We start from the raw sequence: 25378 nt of genomic DNA, 5'->3' as shown, positions 1-25378 counted from the left end.
AACAAAGTAGGGAAATACAACCTAGATGGAGCTACTTAAGATGAATGCATAACTGACTGGAAAACCAATCCCAGAAAGTAGGTATCAGCAGTTCACCGTCAAGCTGGAAGGGCATATCTAGTGAGATCACGCAGGGATCAGTTCTGGGTCAAGTTCTCTTCAGTATCTTCATTAATAATTTAGATAATGGCATAGAAAGTACACTTGTAAAGTTTGTGAATGATAGCAATCTGGGACGGGTTGCAAGTGCTTTGGAAGAATGGATTAAAATTCAAAAAGATCTGGAAAAACTGAAGAAATGGTCTGAAGTAAACAGGATGAAATTCAGTGAGGATAAATGCAAAGTACTCCCCTTAGGAAGGACCAATCAGTTGCACACATACAAAATGGGAAAGGACTGCCAAGGAAATAGTACTGGGGAAAGGGATCTAGTGGACCACAAACTAAATATGATTCAACAGTGTAAAACTGTTGCAAAAACAGAAAACATCATTCTGAGCTCTATTAGCAGGAGGGTTGTAAGCAAGACGAGAAGTAATTTTTCCATTCTACTCCACACTGATTAGGCCTCAACTGGAGTATTGTGTCCAGTTCTGGGAACCACATTTCAGGAAAGATGTGGAAAAATTGGATAAAGTCCAGAGAAGAGCAACGTGAATGATTAAAGGTCTAGAAAACATGCCCTATGAGGGAAGTTTGAAAAAAATGTTATTTTAGTCTGGAGATGAGAAGACATAACAGTTTTCAAATACATAAAAGATTATTATAAGGAGAAGAGAAGGAAAAAAATTCTCTTTAAATTCTGAGATTGGACAAGAAACAATGAGCTTAAATTGCAGCAAGGGCAGTTTAGGTTAGACATTAGGAAAATCTTCCTGAGTGTCAGGGTGGCTAAGCAATGGAATAAATTACCTAGGGAGGTTGTGGAATCTCTGTGATTGGAGATTTTTAAGAGCAGGTTAGACAAACACCTGTCAGGGATGGTCTAGATAATACTTATGGCAGGACTAAGTGCAAGGGACTAGACTAGATGACCTCTCAAAGTCCCTTCCAGTCCTGTGATTCTATAATCTTATTAGTGATTTGTGCATTTAACACCCTAAATCAAAGGTTACCTGATACACAATATTGTACATATTATTGTTTCCAAAATGATTTGAATTGGCATAAGGATGTCATTGTTTGGTAGGATGGCCTCTACATATTAAGTGCATAGGAAGTTATGATGGTAGATTTTACTGAGCAATGCTTTCTACTCATTTTAATGGGTAATTACGTCAAACATATAAATCCTGACTTAAGTGTTCACAGTTCCTGTGCAATAAAAGTGTCTTAACTAAATTTTACAGTGTTTAAGGAAGGAAATTTGTCAGTTGGCATATTTAATTTCAAGAAAGTCTAGCCCTTATTGCAAGAAGAAAGTTTTCAGTTTAATACGATGTCCTATAAATCAACAATTTATAGCTGACAAAACACTAAAGGTTATTGTAGTATTTTATTCTGTGAGTTAATAAATTCCAAGCATTCAGATTACAAACTAATAAAGAAAGAAGTCTATATTGATAACTAAAATTTGAAAAAGTAGTAAATGCTTCAAGGAAGTAGAAGCTTATAAATTAAAGTAGGCATATTTTGCATGTCACACCAAAAAAAGCAAAACACTAACAGTATAAAGGGTACAATTATAATATTTCAACATAAAGGACATTTCCTTACATAAGCCGGTTGGTTAACATTAATAAAAGCATTGATCAATTCTTGAATATTGGATGTTTTAACACAAATCAAGCTACAAGCAAATATAGTATGATTATTTTACATTTGCAGATACCTAATAAGGAAAAGAAAATTTGGATTGAAATGAGTGGCTTACCACAGATTTTGCTTTGCTTATGGAATTTCTAACAAAGGAAACTTTTCAGAAGAAGTTCTGTCTAGAATTTGTAATAGGCAGTGATACCTTAAAACACAGATTTTTAGTTTTTTAGCCCACTTCATTTTTTGGAACCAGCAAAGTCACTTTTGCACTAGTTGGTTACCTAGAATGGATCTTCTGTACTGATGGTCCAGACCAAAATTCTTTCCCAGATGGTTTGGGCTGTAACTAGACCAATTATTTCTGACTACCCTGCACTTTGTACCATCAGGGAGCAGCCATACTGCCAAACTTCACACATCTGGTGGAATCAATGGTTCAGTTGGAGACAACCCACATATAAGATCACTAAAACATGAAACAACATTACTAATAGTTAGATTTGATATAACCCTTTGTTCCAGAGGACAGACACCTTTAAACATAGATGGAAGGAGAAATGTGTTAGACACACAGGCTGTGTCTTAACACTTGCTTTACTGGTGTCAGTTACCTATGCAGTGGTGCTCCTTTTTCCATAATTGTCCCAGATACTTACCCCTCAACGCAAGGTCAGAGCCCTTCTACAACTTTGGGGAAGGCAGAAGTTAAAATGTGTGAAAATATTCCAAAACAATTGTAAGACTCATAATACCATAGAAAGAACCTAGCATTATTATTAAACAATTCATTACAGTCAGCATTAGCAACCAGTCCAAACTGATCCTGTAGCCTCAGTCATAGATTAAGGGATTATTCTTCCCTTTGGGGAGGGGACAGATTCTAGTATGCAGTGTGACCTTATAATTTCCATGTACACTGTTGCTCCCAGCACCTACCTTTCATCTACAAACTCAGGCTGTTTGTCCTACTGCATCTTTACAACAGGAACATGTGTTCCCTCTCTTAGGATACCATCTCCATCCTCCAGTGTGAAGTCAGCTGGTAGAATGAAGCCAGGGGTGGAATTTCCTGCCTGCACTAATCCATCAGCACTCTGGGTGAGCAGAGTGGTCAATTCTTTCTCCCTGTCCATCATCTAACCAACTGGAGCTAAGAGGCAGGGCTCATTCCTTTACAGACTCACCACTCACATACCAATGTGCCACATCCAGTTTAGGAAGTTGATAATCAGATTTGCCACTCTCTGATTTTATTAGAAGCTACCATTGATTCAGCATCCACTGCTTGCTGAAATAAACTCCAAACTGGTAAATTAGCCTCTTATTTTTCATTTCTTAGAGCACAGCAAGTTGGGGACTGTCTTTCCAGATAGCCCATTATGCCTCTTTAGTTAGTTAGAACATACCTAGACTGGCCAATAGAATATATTGTTTTGTCACATGAACTGGGCCCCTATTGCGATCTAGAACAGTTGATAGAAAAGCTGCTTACATTTTCTTGGGACCTACTTGGGGGAAGTATATAGTCTCATTCAGCATGTGAAAATATATTATATTAACTTGCCTTGTTAGCACTATTGGAACAATAGTGTCTTTCAGCAAAGTAAGGATAAACCCAAGGTCTGTGTACCAAAATGAGTACAATAAAGCCATACGTGCTGTCATAGGCTTTTTATTTTTAATAGAGATAGTCAGAGATAATTTGGTGGCATGATGTGCTCCTCTTGTCTTTTCAGGGAGGTGGAGCAAATACCACTGTGACCTTAAATGGTGTTCCCTCATTAGATACAGCATCAAGATGAACCAAGCAGCTGAAGGAAGCTAAACTGAGAGTGAAGGGAGGCCTTATGTGATGGTTCCTAAGATTTGTTGATCATCAGCTGTTAGGTGCCAGGCTAAGCTCTATGCATAAGCTCTATGAATAAGAATTTCATTGATATTGGTGGCCTACATCATGATTTCAGTTCCAACCATTCAGAGTTATGCAAAAGACACTGACTTTAGTATGTACAAAGGCAACAGCTGACATTCCATTGAGAATATAGATGAAGACCCTGTGCTTACATCAATTTTTGTGTGTTCTTTTGGCAATTGGAAGCAAAATGGTTCATCCTTACTGCCTAACTGGGGAGACTTTGGGGTATGCCCAGCTCAGTTTGAAGCAAAACCTTCCTGAAAACATAAACATACAATGATTATGGTGCACAGAAGCACTTGCTTTCAAGATAATTTGTGAAGGTTTTCAAACATCTTAAAGAAACTGTCAGCCAGACTGATCAATTACATAGCTACTTTGAAATTAAATTTGGTTTAGAGCTTGCTTCATGACATGAAGGATTTAAAGATCTTCTTACAGGCGCTTGCATAATTAGCTGAGAGCAAGCAAGAAGCAAGATAATAAATAAATGAGATGCTGCCAGATGAGGAAGCAAAATAAGTGATGTTGCATTGTTCTGATGGTAAGACTGACACCACAGTGATTTGTATTCAAATAGATCCATTCAGGATGTGAACGTGCTTCCACTTCCACATAATTATATGTTTACAGAAGCAAAAGTGTTTCACTCAGATTCTGATGCTGTATTGTTTCATCCAAGTTGCTTGGGTTGAGGCACTTATGTAATTTGGTGAACATAGCTAGATATACTGATTTTAGGAAGCATAATGTAATCTCAGTGAGGTTGCACTTATTTACACAAGTAGCTTTTAGCAACTATCTACATATTTCAGTTAAACTTAGCTCCAATGTGATATATGCCATCATGTGCCGGCAATACCATGTACATTGGCCAAACCGGACCGTCTCTATGTAAAAGAATAAATGGACACAAATCAGATGTCAAGAATTATAACATTAAAAAACCAGTTGGAGAACACTTCAATCTCTCTGGCCACTCGATTACAGACCTAAAAGTCACAATATTACAACAAAAAAACTTCAAAAACAGACTCCAACAAGAGACTGCTGAATTGGAATTAACTTGCAAATTGGACACCATCAAACTAGGCTTGAATAAAGACTGGGAGTGGATGGGCCATTACACAAAGTAAAACTATTTCCCCATGCTTATCCCCACCCACCCCAGTTCCTTACATCTCCTTGTCAATTTCTGGAAATGGGCAATTTTCATTACCACTACAAACAGTTCTTTTTCTCTCCTGCTGATAATAGCTCACCTTAACTGATCACTCTCCTTATAGTGTGTATGGTAGCATCCATTGTTTCATGTTCTCTCTCTGTGTGTATGTATGTATTCCTACTGTATTTGCTAGTACATGCATCCAATGATCCAATGAAGTGGGCTGTAGCCCACAAAAGCTTACGCTCAAATAAATTTGTTAGTCTCTAAGGTGTCACAAATACTCCTGTTCTTTTTATTTAAATAATGGAAATTTATTAGCTCCAGAAATACATGCATCAGTACCTGGAAAACTATGTTGTCTTTAACATGCATTCATTTTAGTAAGTGTGCATCATATTTGCCCAGGAGCACTGTCTGCTGTGCCAGCGTATCTCAGTATTTTCTCTTTAAAATAATTTTTGCTACGCTTTGTATTACAAACATATGTTGGTATTGCTAAGCTGCTAATAGGACTAGGATAAGAGTTCTGCTTTGAATGAAAGTCACTTCTGATCGCTATTAAGTCATATAGGCACATCTTGGTGTCCAGCACTCTAAGTTTCCTATCCTATAGCACGGCTAAACTGCTTAACTTCCAGTACTAGGCTTTATTGGACTAAAAAAATTACATTGTAGTAATAGTGTTTCATTTTTAAAGTTGTACAATTAATATCTAAATCATAAGGAAATAAAAGAATTAAGATTCTGACATTACTTCTTTCTTATCCATATTGTGTTTCCTGTATGTTCAAAACCATGTTTAAAATATCCTCAGTCGTGCATTCAGGGTTATGCTTAAGAAGGAAAGCAGGAATAAAAAAATTCTACATATCTGTTCAAATCAGATGGCGGAGTTATTCACATCCTTACACGGTACCATAAACATGCATTGTTTACAGATAGTGTGAAAATATTTAGAGGCAGAGATAAGGCAGAAAACTGGCATTTTATCTAAAGCACCATGTAGACCCTTAACTATGCAGAGTTCTATTGAAGTGATCAGAATCCCCATGCATGTCTTACAATATAATGCTGCTGTAAACATCTTGACTTTTCTATTTTAACTGAACCTCAATGTTGCATTGACATTTCACTTTCTTTCCCCTCACCCACCAAAAGAATATACATTCTTTTTGACTTGTTGATTTTGAGCTTATAAAGCATTGTTTTTCTGAGTTGCAGGAGCCACAATTTTCTCAAACTATCTCAAAATCTTGGTTGCTCATTCTTAAAGTCATGCTGAGGATCAAAGTGATCATTTTTCTCTCAGACACTGCCCTTGCGAAGGTTAAGATGTTGATATTTCAAGCATGTGCAGCTCTTGAGATGCATGTGGATGTGCATTAGGGGATGCATTTTCAAAAAGTTTCAAAGAATCTGAGCTATGTAACTATTGATTTTAATCAAAGCCGTGCAACAAAATCATGCACAGGGCTTTGAATAATTTCGTTAAGTGGGCATTTACAAATTTGGAGGACAAATTCTGGTCCCATCCAAGTCATTTAGAGAACTCCCCAATTAGAGAATAAAGTCCTCTGTTAAAGTTTCTACCATGTGTGCTAAATAAAGCATTTTCAGGTAGTCATTAGAGTGAAATAACTGTAGTAAACACTGCTTTGACTTACGCCCATGTAAGCCAATTGGAATCCATAGCACCGCACAAGATGTAAGAAAGGACACAGTGTGGTTTGTTTCAACAAACCCACATTTATATTCTAGATATTCCAGTAACTACATCTCATCGACTATAGTATTATTACAAAACTGGCAGCTCAGAACTATGTGTCCTACTGTGGAAAAGTGCCTTACCTCTGTGTCAGGTGCAAGTCCTCCCCCATCTTTTCTCTGACTGTGTCCTGGTTTTCCACTCACAGGCAGGGCGATGTGTCTTTACAGCCATACTGAAAGGTGTCTTTCCCCACTAGGACACACAAGCAGAGAACAAAATAAACTGCCTTGTGACTTTTCGCAATCTAGTCCAAGAAAAGGAAAAGAGAATGGCTTGGCTCCAGCCAGTCCCCTCCAGAGAAACACAAATCAGCCTAACTCACTGACCACCTCTTGTGCTTGGCTTAACCATTTACAGGATCCTATAGCTCTGTAATCTTGAGTCCTCTCCTTGGGGCTCTGAGGAGGCAGTCACTTCTCTCCACTCAGAGTTTTGTCTGAAAGCCAAATCTCTACAGTGGTCATAATTGACCTTAGCTGGTCCTCATCCTCTCTCTTCATGGCCTGCATTAACACCTCACCTGTATGGGGTTTCTGCACTGCCCCACAACTACTGAAGAGGTATACATTTACTAAATTATATACAATAAAATACTGTAATTAAACTGCTATGTTCATTACAATACTGCATGCAGAATGTTTAAATGCTGACAAGACTTTAACATGCTCACTCAAGAACTCATCACTCCTGCTGATGAAAAATGCTTTAGAAGACAGAGCAACAATTACAAAATTCATGTGGCAGGTAATCTGTTTGCAGATTTGTATTATGCATAGCTTTCTCTCTTTATTCTGCAAGGTCACTTGAATGCCTTCAGAATTTCCCAGTTGTTTGTTCATAGGTCTTATAATTACTGATAGTTTGTGATTATTTGGATGTCTGTTTGTGTCACTTGTGTTATTTTGAAAACACTGTTTTACTCTTCATATTTAAAAATTGATGTTTGCAGATTTCCAGACAAGTTCATACATTTCAGAAAGACAAATTTTGACATTTACAGCAACGAATACAGACTTTTGTGCAGGAAAGAGATAGTTTATAACTTGTTTTGATCTGGAGTTTTATCAGTCAATTGCTGTTGGTGGAAAATTATTTAACTAAAAATTGCCTTGTTTATAAAGGAAAGAAACCTTTGTCTCCAAAAAAACTAAACTAAACTAAAATCCCACTCTTCATTTTTTGCGGAGACTAAATCTTTGCACATTCCTCACATAACTCATGGTCATATGACCAGGCCATAAGATTGACTGTACTCAGTTGGAACTTAGGCCATAAGACTTTCAGTGTTTGTTATATTTGTTTTATATGGGATATAAATGCTTTATGTGATAACCAATATAACACCTGAAAATTACTTTTTAGCCAGATTAAGAAACCTAATAGATAATGTTATGAATGATTTTGTAAGGACTCTGAGCTAAAATCAAATTTAGGTGAATCAGTCCCTCAAATTGGGGACAACCTCCAACTTTCCTGAGGTATAAAAAACTTCCTTTGATGATTTCTGAAAATGTTGCATACCCTTGCACTTTCTCAGTGCCACAGAAACAGGGTTGTCTGTGAACCTATATTTTTTATGGAGTTTGTGTTACTATTAACATGGGGTCCAAGCCATTTTGCCCTCCCTATTGGCCTGAAATTTCTCTACCTTTTATTTCTGTATAACACAGCAGGAAACCTCGTGCTAGAAAGATTCTTACTACAGAACCCAAGGGTGAACTGAGAATGCAGAGGTTATCCCTTTAAAAAAACAAAAACAAAAGTGGATGGAATCCAAGCTATAGACCTTTTCTCACTCAACGGGTCAGTTGGATAATGAAATGTTTGATGACGGTAGAATAAAAGCTCTGACATCCTCTGCAATACACACACACACCTTCCAACTGTCAAGTCAAGATGGGGGTGAAATACACGTTATTTATAAACAACATTTTACTAATGCTGCATTGTCACCAGAATTGCTGTGCATTAAATGTAATGCCTTACATTGAAAGAATCAATGTGAACTTCTAATAGTTCTAAAAATAGTTAAGAAACCAATAAGCCTGATGTCTTCTGCAAAGGGGACACAGGCAACTGTGGAAGAAAAACCTTGAGCTCTTCTCTATTTGGAAGGCTAAAAATGTCTTAATTCAGAATGTAACATAAAGTCTGGGGTGAAGTTGTGTATGGAACCACATTGCCTTCTACATGGGCTAAAGCTGTACAGGAGAACGCAAACTTCTCCTCACACGGCTGGAGGATGAATTCTTCTGTGGGCATGGGGAGATGGTTTGCTTCCCAGATAAAAGAGTGGGTTTATCCTCCAAAACCAATCAGTCAATCTTATAGGCTCCATGGAGGCCAATCTGTCTGCATTGGATTATGCCCCAAAGCAGCATGATTTCTGGCCACTATTGGAAGACAGGATACTGGGCTGGATGGACCTCTGGTCTGACCAGTATGACCGTTCTTATGTTCCTGCTGGAGAGGTTTTCCTCCCTGACACTTCCTCCAGAAATCCTCCTCAGGAGAGGGGAGTTTAGGGTGGAGATAATTCAGTGGACAGTGTTTATCCCTCTCCAAATCTCACCTACTTCCACATCTGCTTAATCCTGGTCTACATCTTAATATCTAACCTCTCCTAGACACTGCCAGAGTGTAGGCCTACAGACTACTGCAAGCCATGGGAGAAGGTGAATGATGTGGCAGAGGGAGCACTCTCATGTTATGTCCATTCACCTGGATCCAAAGCATTTTCATCCACCCATTACGGCAGAGTGAACAATGTGGCCCTAACTGAAGAATAGCATAATAAAGCCGGTCAGAGGGGTAGGTCTTATCTCATGTGACTACAGATCAGCAATAACGTCATCAGGAAAAATAAATGAAACAAACAGATTTCTATGATTTGATAGGAACTCTGACAAATCCATCTCTCCTGAGTGAAAAGATATGAAACATTCTAAACAAAATCATGAGGCTAAAGAAAAAAATGGCCATAATAGCACATATATAAGGGGTCTCACTTCTAGTCTGCACAGTATTAATCCTCCACTGTACTCTTTCCACATGCATTTGTGGGTCTGGGATCACCACCACCAGGGGTTCATCTGCTGCACTTCCAATTCTACACCCACAACAAATTCCTCTTACGACAGAAGTACAACTAGTGTGTTACATTTTCACAAAAATCCAAAAATATATACACTAGCTCTTCTGCCCTCCTTTCAGAACAGGACAGCCAAATACATTGGTGACACATAAGATGTCTTCCTGAACCCATTATAATAGAGACTCTTCCGATTCCAGCTAAGTGCTAAAAATCCTTCAATTTCAACAGCTCATTCTTCCAGATGAATTCTGACTATTCAGTCTGTACCATATGCTTGTTCTGAAAGTAGATGTCATGAGCAGGGCAGTAATACCAGGAAGGGCGTTGTCCTAATGGATCATGTTTCATATCTTAAAACTCTTCATGATAGTTTTTACAATGCTGAATAATCATCCTTAAACTCCTTACATCCATACACTTGTTGAGAAAGAAAACTGGGCAAGGTGTGGGAAGACAGACACAATAGAAATAATATTTAAAAAAATCAGACGTGTCATACACTGAAGACAGATAGAAGACCTTTAAACCCAACATTAAGTACCCACAGACCCAAGTTAGTGTGTTTAAACATTATTTAGTCAGAAACTTTGCACTGTGCAAATACTAAGCAAGAATATTTGCACTGGGTAAATACTAAGTTGTAAGGGAACTCTAATGACAAGGGCTTCTTCTGACCAATCAGTGTGCAAATCTAGATGTGACTGAAAGGAGAAGCCATTTTGCTGAAGAGTGCTATTTAAGGGCGGAAGAAAAGTGAATCTCTGTAAGGAAAAACATCTTGGTAACCGCCACTGCCCTAAAATCCTCTACTGTGTCCTAATGGATTAAACATAAGGGAAATAAGAATTTGAATAGACTAGAGCAGAGAAACTGACCACTAGGGTTCAAAGAGAGGCTTTGGGCTCAGCTAGCCCCTCCTTGTAAGATTAATGCATGCAGCAACTTACAAGCATTTTATAGAGTCTAAGCACTAAAGACTAACACCTGTCTTGAACACTACTAATATATAGTGAGCTGGTATCATTTCCAGCTATGAATTTGTCAGTGTTCAGCTGACACCTCTTACAGTCTTGAGAAGAACTGGCACCTGGTTTACCAGCATCACAATCATGTCCATGTGAGGAGCTACAAATGACATTTTATTTGCAAGACCATAGCACTCAGGGTGATTTCTTCTGGCACAAGCAAGCAAGAACATTCTTACAACAGCCTCCAAACATAAATTAAGCATCCTTCTAAAAGGCTTACAACAGCCTCGTTGACATGACAAGAACATTTTTTCCCCCAAAATAAACAACTCTTGGAATTAACTGTTCAGATGTATAGTAGGTCTGAATAGCTCTTCACACTTAGATATTGATTAGGAAACCTGTCCACACATGAGAAAGCTATTCATTCCCATTGTGATTTAATTATCTGACTACAGTTTCAATGGGTGGATGTAAATAGTAGAAAGACAAAAAAGTGGTGTATCAGAATATGGAAGAAGTGTTTTTTAATTGATAAAGTAGTATCCAGTTCTCCTTGACTCGTGGGAAGACGGATTTTGTTTGATAGTCTTGTTGGAAAACCCCATCCCTACAACAAGTGCAGCTGTCTATAGCACAATTTTCTAATATGAGAAGGAAAAGATTCTGTCTACAATGATCAGGGAAACAGTGCTAGCAATAATCATTTAAACACGATGCACGCTAGCATGGTTTTAATTTCAACATGAATGGTCTTGTGATCACATTTGCTCATTTATCCAAGTGTGGTCAATGCTTAAAGAAACTTAGTAGTAGCATATGGTGCTTTACTTCTCTGCTGGCCCTTTGAGGGTGTTACTGAAGAAAAAAAGTTTAATCTAGAGAAAACAGCAGTGCCTCTATTTCAATTATGTATCATCTCTAATCCTGCATGGTTTTGTCTGCATCTTTCTTCTTATGGTGTCATAAGAAGAAATGTGTCACAGAAGCAAGGATCAGAAAGATTATCTATTCTAATATGTAGTCTTGGCTTTTTTCCATGGCTAGAGGCTTTTAATCAGTGGTATGACAGACATTTTTGAAGTAAATACAGTGCTCATTAAAGTTGTTGGATTGACAGTCCTGGAGATAGAAGTCCTTTATCTATAGAATAGGTAGAGTATAGCATTGGACAGTAGCAAAGCTAACTTTCCTGCACCAATCCACCAGCCTCAACCCTGTTCTAGGTCAGTCACCTTGAAGGAATGAGGAGGTAGTTTACCCTCAGTAAAATCCAGAATTTCATTTCTACCCCAGCCATTTGGATGGCATAAAGTGATCAGATTCTGGTAATAGTTTGACAAGAGAGAATTCCTATGGCATTAAGGGAATCAGCTGTTTGCATAAAAACAGCAGAACCAATTTCAGTGCTAGCTTGGTCCCAGTGGAACTCTACTCTACCACATGGTCCCTCATTAGCATGTGGTCTCTTAAGGACCTTACACAAGTGGTATAAATTATAGCAGCTATTAAGATGCTCTAACCCAGTGCTTCTCAAAGCCGGTCCGCCACTTGTTCAGGGATAGCCCCTGGCCAGTTTGTTTACCTGCTGCATCTGCAGGTTCAGCCGATCATGGCTCCCACTGTCCACGGTTCTCCTCTCCAGGCCAATGGGGGCAGTGGGAAGCAGCGGCCAGCACATCCCTCGGTCCATGCCGCTTCCCACAGACCCCAGTGGCCTGGTGCAGAGAACCACAGCCAGTGGGAGCCGCGATCGGCCAAACCTGCAGATGCGGCAGGTAAACAAACTGGCCTGGACCACCAGGGGCTTTCCCTGAACAAGCGGAGGACCATCTTTGAGAAGCACTGCTCTAACCCATGTCTCCACAAAAAAATCCCTAAAAAAAATAATAGAAATGTTCAGTAGGAAATTAACTTTTCATTGGGGAAAAAGAAGCTTTTAGGGCTCTCTTAAGTCTCTTCAGATGGGGGATCCAGAAAAAATCATAAACCCCAACATATTTGGGGATAATCTCTCCCTGTAGCCACAACAAAAGGGTGGGCAAGTATACAGTACCACCATTGATCCACCACCAACATAGTGGGATCTGGGGAAATTGCTCTGGCTTGGGCATCTGAGTCAGGCTCAGTCTGTCCATCTTAACCTGCGAATCTGCTGTATTCTCCTCAGGGTCAGGATGAAGATATCCTGGATGGGAGAACCTTCCATAGTTTCACGAGTCCGTCCTGCAGTCAGCTGGTTGGACCAGTCCAACTCCATTATCCCCAACTGCAGCTTTCCCCCTTTTTAAAAACTTCCTCCAATAATACATGATTGACAGGGCCAGAGAGGTGAGGCTTTCCCTTTCAGCCGGGCCTCTCTGACACCTACCTCCTCTGTGTGGAAGCTGTACAGCCAGTCACACTCCACAAGACGGACGAAGCAACTCAGGTTAACCTGGGACTAGTTAACTAATTGAGTTAATGGGAGGCAGTTAATTAGGCAGGAAGCACCAAGCAAGATAAAAAGGAAGCTAAGCCCAGTAGGTGTGGGCTAAGAAAATCCTGGGAAGAACAGTCATCAGGACACAGAAAGAGAAAGCTCACCAGGGGAGGGCTTCTCAGGAAGAATATGGTACATCTAAATATAAGTGGGGTTAATAGACAAAGGTTACTCAGCTCCTTCCCAATTAAATTAATAGACAGCAGGTTTAAAACAATCCAAAGTCAACACACAACATAGTCACACAACACAGTCAACTTGTGGAATTCATTGCCAGGGGATGTTGAAAGTCAAAAGTATAATGGAGTTAAAAAAAAGATTTAGATAAGTTCATGGAGGACAGGTCCATCAATGGCTATTAGGCAAGAAGACCAGGGATGCAACCCCATGCTCTGGGTATCCCTAAGCATCTGACTGACAGAAGTTGGGAGGGCATGACTGGGGATGCATCACTCCATAATTGCCCTCTTCTCTTCTTTTTCCTCTGAAGCATCTGGCATTGGCCACTGTCAGAAGACAAGATACTGAGATAGATAGACCCATGGTCTGACCCAGTATGGCTGTTATGTTCTTAAAATTGCCTAATGGTGCTCTTTAAAAAGGCAAAGGATTTCAATATGGCTCACTGAGAAGGAAAGAACAAAGTTCTGACTGGTATCATTGTACATGATGGACCAGAGCTGCTGCTGGCAAAATCAGGTAAAATCCCATTAATTTCAAGGGAATGTGACCCAAATATCAATGTTGAAGTTGGACTAATGTGTTCGTTTTCTCATAGTTTCAAGTTAAATACCTTCAGTCATTAATCAAATATATATGTATCCAAACTGTATGTCTTAAATGAGCTCTTACATAGAAGGCTTTTTTTAGCTGGGTTTTGGTATGGTACCCAAAAGCTTTTTAGAGTAATTAAAGAACGGACTGTTTCCTAAATAGACACCACTTAATTGACAGTGATAGCTGAACAAAACATTAACTAAAATTTGCCCTAATTTACATTAGATACACTTCAAGAAATTCAATGGGATTGTACCATGTGTAAGTCAGAGAATGATGTACCATGTGTTGAGTGTCACCAGAAGACACCAGAAGTGAGGATGGTATTAGAATTCTTGATGAATTTGGCCACACTGTTCCCATACTGTGAAGTTAGGAAGCTACAGATAATATGGAGTTATCTCACCTAAACAAGACTATCTAGCTGCTTTTGTATGCAATGATGTTGTAGCCATGTTGGTCCAGCATGTTAGAGAGACAAGGTGGGTGAGGTAATATATTTTATTGGACCAACTTATTTTGGTGAGAGAGACAGGCTTTTGAGCTTACTTCAGGAGCTGAAGTAGAACTCTGTGTAAGCTCGAAACTTTGTCTTTCTCACCAACAGAAGTTGGTCCTGTCTCTGCCAGCAGGTATATGGGATCTTGGGGAGCAATTACCACATGGGTGGGGTGCAAAATAACCTTTATTAAGAAAATGCAAAAACAGGGAAAATTCAATAGTGAGGGGTATGGGGTTTGTTAAGGTAGACAATTGGGGAGGGGTTTCTTTTGGTGAACAGTATAGGGGGTTTCAATAGTGGGGTACAATGCAGTTGGTAAACAATTAACACTGAAGTATAAAAGCAACAGGTAGCTAACAATTTCTATGTAAAAAGGTGTGTCACAGCAGCATATAACCAACTAACAGTTATGGAAAAATATGTTAAATAACATCAATTTTAGAGGTAGGAATGTGTCACAGTGGGGTAAATGTAGAATGTGTGGTGTATCAGAGAGAAAAAGGTAACCAATGGGGTTTTAAGCAAGATTGGGATGGGGGAAGAGAAGCACGTGGTGGAGCAGAGGGAGATTTAAACTTAGAGAGACACAGAGAACAGAGAGACTGTAAGGAGTCAGAGGGACACAGAGAAGCTTGGGGGGGGGTTGCAGTGGGAAGACAGACTTAACCACAATTATACAAAACACAGCAAAATCTTATCTATGATCTAACTTAACCAAGACTACACAAATTAGCAAGTAACAAAACACAATGCAACAATTCTCTAAGCCTAACTTACAGAGTATAATGCTAAACCTAACTTAACCTAATGAGTGCACCTTATACTAGGGGTGGTTCTCCAAGGGTGTGGCTGCAGCAGTGGAGCAACTGCAAGTGGGCTGCCCAGGATAGAATCCAGGGAGGCACAGGGTTATTTCTAGCAGCAAAGGAGCTGCAGAACCAGAAACAGATTACAGATGCAGACCAAGGAGTTAACTTGGGTCTGTCTGTTGGGGAAAGAAAGCCAGCAGCTAGAACGGGGGGGGGTCTGCAAGAGAGAGTTCTTACCAATCCCCAGGACAACAGCAAAGGCAGAAGCAGGCACAGCAGCAGCATCAGAGGACGCAGAGAGGACTCAATTTGCTCACAATAATCAGGAGATCTCCAGGCAAAATTCGTTGTTCGTGGGAGGGGAGTTTAAAAACGGGGGTACGCTCAAAAATAAAATGAGAGCGGAGAAAGGACCCCCCAGAACTCCTGGCTGATCAGACCAGGCAGCAATGCAGGAATCCCTTTCTAAAATCTGTTCAGAAAATGTCTGGTTATATATGCAAACTTAGGCAGTTTCCCGCCAGTGACTCTGATTGGTTCCCCTTGTTAGAGGGGAGGAGAGAAAGCAGGGAAAAGTCTTCAGGTGTGCACAGACGTGTCTGGGCTAGTTCTAAGTCACAGGCATGACTCATATGCTCAGCTATGTGGCCATATAAGGTCTTGCACTCCTGGGCAGCACCCCCTACACGGAGCCCAGGTCTGAACAAAGGAGGCAGAGGCCCACCCCCACCTGAGCAGAGCAATGGCTCCGGTTAGTCTGCAAAGGCCATTCCAATGAGCAGGGCCAGGCTATGACTTTTGCTAGCCCATGGCCGGGAGGGGCGGACACACAGAGAGGAAAACAAAAAAGGAATGCAGCAGAGAGACAGTTGTAACAGACAGGTCCAATAAAAGATATTACTTCACCCATCTTGTCTCTCTAGCTCCTTTTGAGCATTCTCTGCTGCACTTTGAATCAATGTGCTGTATAGCGCACAGCCATATAAGAAATGCTTTGTCATGATGGTGGTAGTGACAGAAGTGATTAGTATTAAACGCAGAACAAAACATTCACTGCTTTATAGATGTGTACTGAATTCAGAGCATCTCTTCTGAGGGAAGGAGGAGAACCCAAATCCTAGTCCCAGGAAAATGCCTTACATACTTCAATAAGATTAGGATTTGCCCCCAAGCAAGAGGGACAGAGTTAATATTCAAGATGTAATAATATATCAAAGGGATAGAAATAGACTGAATAACTTGAAGAAGCCCATCCTTCAAGGTGGCAAGCATTATCATCTCACTGACTTCAATGAGAACTGAACACATTCTTGTGGGAGGGGCTCCACAACTTGCAAGAAAAGGGTTTTTATGCATATTACCCCAGTATGCTCCAAGGCCAAGATATTAAAAAAAAAACCCTAAATTAAGGGTTCTAAAATGCAACTAAAGTTTTCTCAAGTGTCAGTCTGCATACACATAGCTGTAGACCATGGATCAAGTAAGGTCATCCTGTATCACATCTAACCAGGAACAAAAGCAGGAGAGGCCACAAGAGAAGCATCTTAAATAGCTCACATAAAGTGTTTTTTTGTAAATACACCTAAAGCAGTGCAAAAGAAACCTGGAAAGTTGGCAGTAATGGTGCCAACAGAAGGTGGAGTTTCCCCACCAATGAGAGACTGCAGCTGCAGACAGCACAGACCTTGCTACTGAATTCACTTTCTACAAAGCAGGGGCAGTGCTTGGTAAAGAGTCAAGTATCTGAGCAGAGGCCACCTGGGATGCCTGAGCCACAGGTCAGAAGCAGGAGGTATAATCATTTAAATGCTGAAAGGGATTTGACATAGCAGACCAGTAGGAGACTATTTTTTCCAAAGTACTGAAACTGTGCCTGTGAAAATGCACCAGTTCTTCTCTCCTCCCAGCTGGAGGTCTTGCTTCCCTGACACACCTGCCCACAGGAAAAGTGTCACTTGGGAAAGAGGGGCTATGAGTTTAGACCCGTGGGCACTGCCTAGAGAAGCAACTCAGGCTCTGCTATCAGCAGAACCAACAAGCCTTGGTCCTCCAGCAGCTAGAAGGTCCATGAGGAGGCAGTACCCACTCAGGATCCACCAGTTGAGATAAGAAGGTTTGTCTGCTTATCCTAAAGAGGAGTGTTGGGTGTAACTGGGGCAGGAGGAGTGCCCAAGAATGCCAAAACCTGGGTCAGGGCCTCACAACACTGCTGTACATTTGATAGAAGTTTGCAACAAACTGTTTATTTTGTTGTGGAGTTAAAAGCCCAGCTGGCCATTTTAAAGTTGAACTTCAACTAACTGTTACAGGACTAGTAAGGGGCACAAGACACCTTGGTCTGGCGAGCTGTGACAGTACCCCTCCTAACATGGCTCTGACAGTTTGCAGACTACTGGAGGAAAACCCAAACCCAAGCCCAAGTCTCTGAGAATAAGGGAAATAAAACCATAAACCCTTAAAGAGATGGCAGGCCTTGAAGGGTATTTTGGATACTAAACCTCAGCAGGAGGTTCTTTACACCCACCATTTGCTTTTCTTTTTTCGGGGCAAGGGGACAGGTTGGGTACAAAGCAGATTTATGTTTGAACACATCTATTGTCTCTTCCAAGGGGCTTCATCTCGGAACTAACTGTACACCTTGTTTAACTAGGACTTTGTAACTAGGGTACCTGCAGCCTTTGACTTCTGCAAGTCCTACCAGTCCATTGATATTAGACATGACTATTTAATGGAGCAAAAGTGATAAAACTTTCAAAGTGTACCAACTGAAGCACATAACATGCTTAGCTCCTAGTCTGTAGTATACCTAGCATGTGACCTGACACTTGAAATGAATTGAAACACCGGCTCCCTAATGATAACCCCACCATGGGGCAGAGAAAAAAGAGTGACAGCTAAATGATATCCAGTATTTATAGCTGCATGGAATACTTCATAAGCCTCAAACAATGAAAGAAACACAGGTGGCTATGGATTTTAAGTAGTAATTGTCTGTCACAAAATCAAAAACTAATTATTCTTGTTTGGGTCTTCACTAACTCAGTATGCCCATGCTAAGTAAGGTCAAAAGAATGTGGAAGAGAAATACTGAAGGTGGAAAACAAATTGCTGTTTGCTGCATGCTGAAGAGTAGTCTACGTATTATAAATACAGTTGAAAAATATTTGAAATATAGTTCCTCTATGTGAAAGAACAATTGCTGAAATATTGTTAAGGTCACTGAGATCGAAGGTGATCTGCTGCATGAGTGAAATGAAGGCCACAAAAGTGATTCCCTGAACAAGCTTTGGAGGCTATAAGAGAATTTTTTACATTTGTACAGTTTTTTTCAAGTGATGCTAAATCTAGAGAGCTACATAGGGCACTGGAATAAGGCCCTTGCCCTGAAAGCTTATTTTGTCACTTTGGTCTAATAGTAGAGATGTGCTAGCAGCCTCAAAAGCCTCTTTCCTCATCAATCCACAGGAGATGGGAAATGCACACATTTCATGGGCAATTATCTACTTGTACCTGCTTTTAACCCCAAAGTGGTATTTCTTTCCATTTGTAATATAACGTGACATGTTCATTGAGTTGTGCTGGGTCATGCTGCATCACGTTGAGGATACTGTTATCCATCATGTCTTGCTGCATCAGTTATAAACGGGCATGTTGCACCGCAGGCAGTACTTAAAGGAATATTAAGTTTGGTACAGAGGGTAAGTCTACCACTGCAGTTAGATACCCAGAGATGGCCCATGCCAGTTGACTCTGGCTTGCAGGGCTTGGACTAGAAGGGGAAGGAGAGGACTGGAAAACCTTTAAGCATGACATTGCCTAACAGTAAAGTAGATTTTGTTAGATGTTTGTTTTATCTGTGTGCACTGAACACTTCAAGGAGAGCTATTTCTGCTAGAGTGAGAAGAAGAAAATGGTGTCTTCCCTGTTTGGGGGAAGATGCCTGACCCTGACACAGGCAGTTTGGTACCTTCATATTAGGAGGTCCTCAAATATTTAGGGTTAAATTTTACCATTAGGTTCATGCCAAAGGGTTCCAGTAACTTAAACAGGGCATACATCTGAGGGCAGAATTTAGTCATATAGCAGCATTATTTCTCTGATTCACTGAGAACAATTCTGTTTCTGAAAAGAAAAATAAACTCAATACTTTATTAATCTTGTCATGCTTTTTGCCACCATGCATTTATCAACTTTTTAAAAAGTGTTTTAGATAAAATACAATGTTGACATAAATGAAAATTTGGGCTTGATGATCAAAAACATGAACTGAAGACTACAGAGCTGACAGTACTATGGCTTAAATTACTATGTTTAAATTCAAATTTCTCCTTTGACATATTTGTATTTTATTTTACAATATAAAACACTGATTCATGAATGCAAATACTTGGAAAATTGAGCACAGTTGAGTAAGCATCAGCCCACAGTGTTTTCTAAAAAGCCATGTATTCAGAAAATGAGCATTGTAATCTATAAAATGCTTTTTTTATACAATGTCTTCCCATAACAAATTTCTTTGTGTTTCTGTTGTAGACTTGTTACTGTCATGCCCTGTCATGTTAAGCAGAAGAAAATACACATAAATAGATTCAGACTAATATGAAAAAGTTAGTTGTCACGATGATCCTGTGACCCGCCCTTGCTAAATTGTTCTCAGTGAATCATAGAAATAATGCTGTTAGACAGCATCATTATATAAAACTGCTTGGATTTAAATCTTAATTCTTGTTTTTCTTATCCCACGCATGAATGTGCTTTTTAATTTAGCAATGCATTTGTCTTTTGTTTTGGCATTTATTTTTCACTCATTTAGAAGAAGGCAGATTAGTCATAAGAAATGTTAATTAAGTAACTGTCTGTGTTAGCATGCAATATTAATAACAAATATTATTTGGACATTCATATTGTAGTAGCAAATGAAGTGCCACAACTAGGTTGGACTAGGTGCTATACAAACACAAGAACAGACCTTGCCCTGAAGAATATACAATTCTAAAAGACAAGATATAAAAATCTGAATCAAGATATCTGGAGAAGATATTGAAACCTGGGAGTTTATCAAGTGTGTGGCAACCAGATATAATATAGACAGAGGCCTCTATAAGAACCTGAACAGAGAACAGAGCAAAGGAATTCAGTATCTAAGCATGGTAAAGGAATGATATTTTAGGGTGATATTCGCTCATGTGCACAGGGCCAGAATAAGGAGTATGGGACTTAACTGGGACTTAAGTGTGGCATAGGTCTTGTGCCAGAGTCAGTTTCACTCTTAAGTGTTACAATACATGATAGGGTGACCAGACGTCCCGATAAAATTGGGACCGTCCCAATATTGAGGTGTTTGTCCCGCATCCCGGCCAATCCTTGGTTGGGACGCAATTTCGGTCCACCGGCAACACTCGGCTTTTTTCTTTTTTTTTTTTTTTTTGCTCCGCAGGCAGCATTCGGCTTTTTTTTTTTTTTCTCTGCCGGTGGACACCCCCAACATGTGTCCCGATATTTTCCTCCTCTCATCTGGTCACCCGAATACATGATTATGAATCTTTTATATAGTTAAATATTTGTTTCAAGACATATGCAAGTCTACCATCTCTAATTACAAAAGCAAAATATATACTTTTACAGCTCATTTGGAAATTGTGGAATAACTTTCAAGCATTTAGGTATCAATCCTGCTAGATGCTGACCATTCTGGCTCCAATCAAACAAAGTTCTTGGGCCCAGTTTTTTTTAAAGTTATTTAGACATAGCTGTAGTCAGAGTTGCAATGTGTATTGGATTTGGAAGCCTAAATCTCATTTTCAAAAATTATGTAGGCACTTATGTAAATCCCATTGACTTTCAATGAGACTTAGGGGTTGAAATGCTAAGTGGAGCAATGGCTAAATACTTCTTTTAAAATAAAATCTAAATTAAGCATGTGAACAGTACTACTCATATGCTGAAAGTCAATCATATACTTATGTATTTTGCTGCATTAGGATCAGGGGGCTTATTACCTTGCAGGATCAAGCCTTTCATCCAGTTATAAGGTTCTAAAAAATCATAGTAACACAGGGCTGCAAAGGATCTTGAGGCCATGTAGTCCATACTGCTGTGCTGATGCAGGACTCAGTATATCTAAAACCATCTCTAACAGGTGTGTTTGTCTAACCAGTTCTTCAAAACCTCCAATCACAGTGTCAAGCTTTCTGGAGCGGCTAACAACCATGAGTGCCAACCTAGGGCATACTTAGATTTCTTCAACCAAGTATCAAGGGTGAACTCCTCAAGCACCATAGCAGCCTAACCATGGAGTCACAGACAGTTCCCTTGGGTACTCCGGTCTATCTTGCCACACAGATAAACTTGCCATCATGATAGAGGGTCCCTTTCACCAAAAATCACAACAATATTCCAGTTACTCCCAGTCCCAAAGGACCATTTACTTACTCTAAGTCAATTGTACCTCAGATTTCAAACCAAAGACAACACATATAGCCAAGCTAAATGTTTATTAACTAGGAAAAAAGAAATGAGAGTTATTTACAAAAGGTAAAGCAGGTAAACATACACACAAATGAGTTATCATCTTTGGTTCCAAACTGTAATAGAAACTGCTGTGATATGCAAACTTTCTATGTCTATAAAGCTAATCCAAGTCAAACTTGGGGATCCCTTGCTTACGCTTAGAAATATTGTCCTCTACAAATCCCAAGCCCCATAGTGATACAGATCCTTCTAATCAGGGATTTATTTCCTTCCCCAAGAATTTAACTGTGATGGGACAAAGGTTTGTTTAGATCCCCTCTTCATGGGTGTGGCGGGAGCAATCAAAGTCTTTTGTCCACTGACGTTCCACAATTTTTTGTCCACTGTCTGTGGGTCTTCTTGTGTTGGGCAGGAGATAACACCTCTTGAGGTAAACTAGTATTTTATACTTGGTAATGCTTCTCTCCTTAGTGTAAGGGTTTCCAGTTTCATAGCAAACGCTTTTATAGTTACAAAGTAAACACATATTACCTTAGAACATAGGATACAGATCTTATAAGTGAGATTAATTCATGCAGCAAGTCACAAGCATTTCAGAAAGTCTAAACACTGAACATCTCTATACCTATTTTAACAATACTAACAATCTGAGCCAGACTGTGTTTGTCAGGGTTCAGTGAGGCCTAGCAGTCTTGGCATGAGCTGGCACTTGGTCTGCCCGCATCTTACATGGGGATTCCACAACCTCCCCTGGTAACCTATTCCAGTGCTTAATTATCCTTAAGGTTAGAAAGGATTTCCTAATAACTAACCTAAGTCTCTTCTGCTTCAAATTAAGCTTCTTGTCCTCCCCTTGGTGAGCAGGGAGAACAACTGATCACTTTCCTCTTTCTGAGAAACTTTATTATGTCCCCCATTCAAAGATATAAGTCTTCTCTAGACTACAGAGTCACAAGTTTTTCTACATTTCCTCAGAGGTTGTGTTTTCTAAACCTCTAATTTTTATTTTTTTTCCTCTGGACTCTCTTCAGTTTATCCACATGTTTCTTAAAGGGTGGTGCCCCAACCTGAATACAAGTATCAGAGCAGTAGCTGTGTTAGTCTGGATCTGTAAAAGCACCAAAGAGTCCTGTGGCACCTTATAGACTAACAGACGTATTGGAGCTTGAGCTTTCGTTGGTGAATACCCACTTCGTTGCATGCATCCGACGAAGTGCGTATTCACCCATGAAAGCTCATGCTCCAATATGTCTGTTAGTCTATAAGGTGCCACAGGACTCTTTGCTGCAACCTGAATACAGTACTCCAGGTCAGGCCTCACCAATTCCTGGTACAGTGGAATATTTATCTTCCATGTCTTACATGTGACACTCTTAATATATCCTAGATTGTTGCAAAAAAGGCAAATATCAAACACATTGTTAATTCAATTTGTGACCCACTACAACTCCCCCATCCATTTCTGTGGATCTGTACATTTAAATGAAATACTTTGCACTTGTCTTTATTTAATTTAATCTTGCTGATTTCAGACCAATTCTCCCATTATCTGGGTCCTTTTCAATTCTAATCCTGTCTTCCAAAGTGCTAGCAAACCTGATCCGATTTGGTGTGATCCATAGATTTTATAAGCATAGTCTCCATTATCTAAGTTATTAATGAAAATATTGAATAGAACCAGACCCAGGACTGACTCCATGGGACCTCACTTGAAATGCCCTCCTTGTTGACAGTCAATCATTGATCCTACTCTTTAATTAGTCTTTCAGGCAGTTGTGCACCCACTTTATACTAATTTCATCTAGACCACATTTCCCTAGTTTACTTATAAGAATGTCACATAGGACTACGTCAAAAGCCTTACTAAAGTCCAGATATATCATGTCTATTGCTTTTTCCCCCTCTTATTAGGCCAGTAACTCTGTCAGAGAAGGAAATGGTGCTGGTTTGGCATGATTTGTTCTTGACAAATCCATGTTGACTATTCCTTATAACCTTATTATCCTCTAGGTGTTTACTAGAACAAGTTATTAAACCATCACTTTGTAAGGGTCGCCTAGGGAGTCACGGGAGAGGACAAAAGGGGTGTGGCTGAGCCAGATTTGAGTGAGAGGCATTGGAACCAGGTACATGGGGTCACAGCATGACAGAAGTTTGGTACATACCACCAATAGTGCAGGGAGTGACCAGCCTGCCCCACCTGAGCCAAGATCCAACTCCCACTATTGCTGCCACCAGTGCATCATCGCACCAAGGTGAGCTGGCAGGCCAAGAGTCTGGAGATAGGAACAGTCAGGTGGAGGGGGAACTAGGAGCAACTCCATCAACCACACTGAGGGGAGACATGCTCCCGTCCCCCATCCTTACAGGAGGGAGAGTGAACCTTCAGGGATGGGCCCTCTCTGAACCAATGTCCCCTCCCCACTTCTTAAACTTTCATCTCCCTGATACTTTTTGGAAGGTGGGGACTCTGTTTCAGAATGTGCCCTGGTCCCCGGAAAACATCTGTGAGCCCCTGATTCCAGTGTCTTGCCTGGTATCCAAGTTAGGCTGCCTGATCTATAATTTCCCAGGTCCTCCACCCCGCCCCCCGCCTTTTTATAGTTTAAAAGAGAGAAATAAACAGTCAGTGTATCCTGTATCTTTGTGATACAGTACTATGATTTCAGAATGACTCCAGAATTGCTTATGTTCTGTAAATGAAAGTGATATTAGAAAGATTTTTGCCAACAGTTTTGAAGAAGTGAGCAGGAGAAAGTCTGCTTGCAATATGAAAAAAGTTGAATTTAACCTAAATGCTTTTTTGTACAAGAGGCTTCTTAATCCTTTTTCATATGAGTATGTCCATACTGCTCCACAGTTCTGAGTAACGGGGTGTGGATAGCTATGCATGCTAAAGTGATGTGCTCCAACCTCTCCTCTTTCAAAATGTGGACACTTCAGCTGTGAAATTGAAGATTCTAGTTCACACTAACATAGGCCTGTTCAAAGAGGACTACATTAACTCAAACTAGGGACCTTGAAGTTTGTGTCAGCTGAGTCCACATGGGGGAGTTGGAGCACAGCATTTGAATATGCACAGCTACTGACATCCCCTTACTCATAGCTATGGGGCAGTGCAGACATGCCCCATTGTAATAATATGGGGAAGATCCCACGTGTGTTGGTGTTGTGTGTGAATAGCCCATGTTTATCTTTGAAGTTCTTGGATGGCATCAGTGAAATAAGAAAGGAGTTTGCTACTATCCTGCAGCTGTTTTTTATTATTAATTATTATTTTCTTATGATTAATTAAGGAGTGGTGCTGACCAATTGTTTCAATGGAAAAACTTTGTCCAAAATGAGGTTTCAATGACTGACATTTAGAGATCTCTCCCCCCCGACCAATTTGACATTTTTAAACAAAGAAAATTGGAAACAAGTTTTCAAAAAAATCTTCGAACTGTTTGACTTTTTAAAAATAAACTTTTATTTTTACACCAGTAGGAAAAAAAATAAAAATGGGAAAGTGGGTTTTGCCTCACTTTTTAAATATATCTTTTCCTACAAAAAATGGAGTAATAAAAGGGGGGGGGAAGGTGGAATAGAAAATTATAAATGATTTTTTTTACTGAAAAGTTAGTTTCACTTTGAAGCGTCAGTTTAATCGTTGATTTTATTCCTACC

The sequence above is a fragment of the Mauremys mutica genome, chromosome 2 (assembly GCF_020497125.1).
Source record: "Mauremys mutica isolate MM-2020 ecotype Southern chromosome 2, ASM2049712v1, whole genome shotgun sequence".
Taxonomy (NCBI): Eukaryota; Metazoa; Chordata; order Testudines; family Geoemydidae; genus Mauremys; species Mauremys mutica.
Note: the sequence above shows the minus strand (reverse complement) of the source record.